Source organism: Lepus europaeus, chromosome X, assembly GCF_033115175.1.
Source record: "Lepus europaeus isolate LE1 chromosome X, mLepTim1.pri, whole genome shotgun sequence".
In the NCBI taxonomy this organism is placed as follows: Eukaryota; Metazoa; Chordata; class Mammalia; order Lagomorpha; family Leporidae; genus Lepus; species Lepus europaeus.
The window spans coordinates 80103996-80105237 of record NC_084850.1 but is presented as its reverse complement, the minus strand read 5'-3'; positions in this window follow the sequence as shown (position 1 = coordinate 80105237).

Sequence of the window (1242 nt, the reverse complement as noted above, 5' to 3'; positions counted from 1 at the left end):
AAAAGAGTATTTTGGTTTCAAAGGAATAACATTTTGGGCATATGTATGTAACATAAGCATTTTTGTAGAAATCTATTCCTTCTGCTTTTGTTGGGTGGTGGTATGAAAGTGAAATGAAGATAAAAGTTGCAACGTATTAGACTATGACAATATTGTTAGAAAGATTCAGCAAAATAAACTTAAAACTTAATTTTATCAAAGGTAAATTTAAGTAAACTCATTTTCAGCCTTATAATTTAGTGTCATTCTGACATGCTGGCTGAGAATCCGCCCTGGATATGGTATGTTGGAGAAAGGGGAGACTTGAAATTGTACTTTTGCTTTCCTTTAGATGTGATCACAATTTACAACCTATTTTTGTGTGTGAAAGGACAACCAGTTTAATCACATTCTTCACTGTGTATAGTCTAAAAGGGGGAAAAAAGGAGAAGCTATTACAACCCAGATGTAGCTATTGAAAAAAGCATACTAAAGCTTTAAGGAATTTCCTGTACTTTGCCAATTTTAGAAACACATCTATAACACAACTTCAACCCCTTTCCCTCTAGATCACCCTCCAAAAATGTCTCTTTTAAAATGTGCACCATGTACTGCCAAACAATTTTTTTGAAAATGTATGTTACAAAATATCATTTGATCTTAGTTTGTTGCTGCTATTTAAAAACTGATGAAATCTTTACTTAATATATACTAAATTGATCTTCTGTATATAAAGATAATTGAAAATGAATCTTGATGTGAATGGAATGGGAGAGGGAGTGGGAGATGGGAGGGGTGCTAGTGGGAGGGAAGTTATGGGGGGGGGAAGCCATTGTAATCCATAAACTGTACTTTGGAAATTTATATTTACTAAATAAAAGTTAAAAAATTGTGTGTATATGAGATACTTAAAACTGATTACTAGAGTGGAAACAAAATCATTTGTGAAAAGTATCTAACTTTGCTAGAGTAACAGTTTGCTTACGTTTCTGTATGCATTCATAGTATTAGACAAGATCTTATTTTTATAACCAGAAATATTTTAATGGTCTAACTAGGAATGTTTCATTGAAGAAACTACAGACTACAGTGACACATTGATTTACATTTATTTATATTTATCTTTGTAAATATATTATGCATGAAAATAATCCCGTATGTATGTGTATGTACAGCTTTACTTCTTGGGAGGGGAGTGGAAATGCATATGAAAGGCATCCCATGGATTGCTTTGAATCTTCTCAAAATGAGATGGCAGAGAGC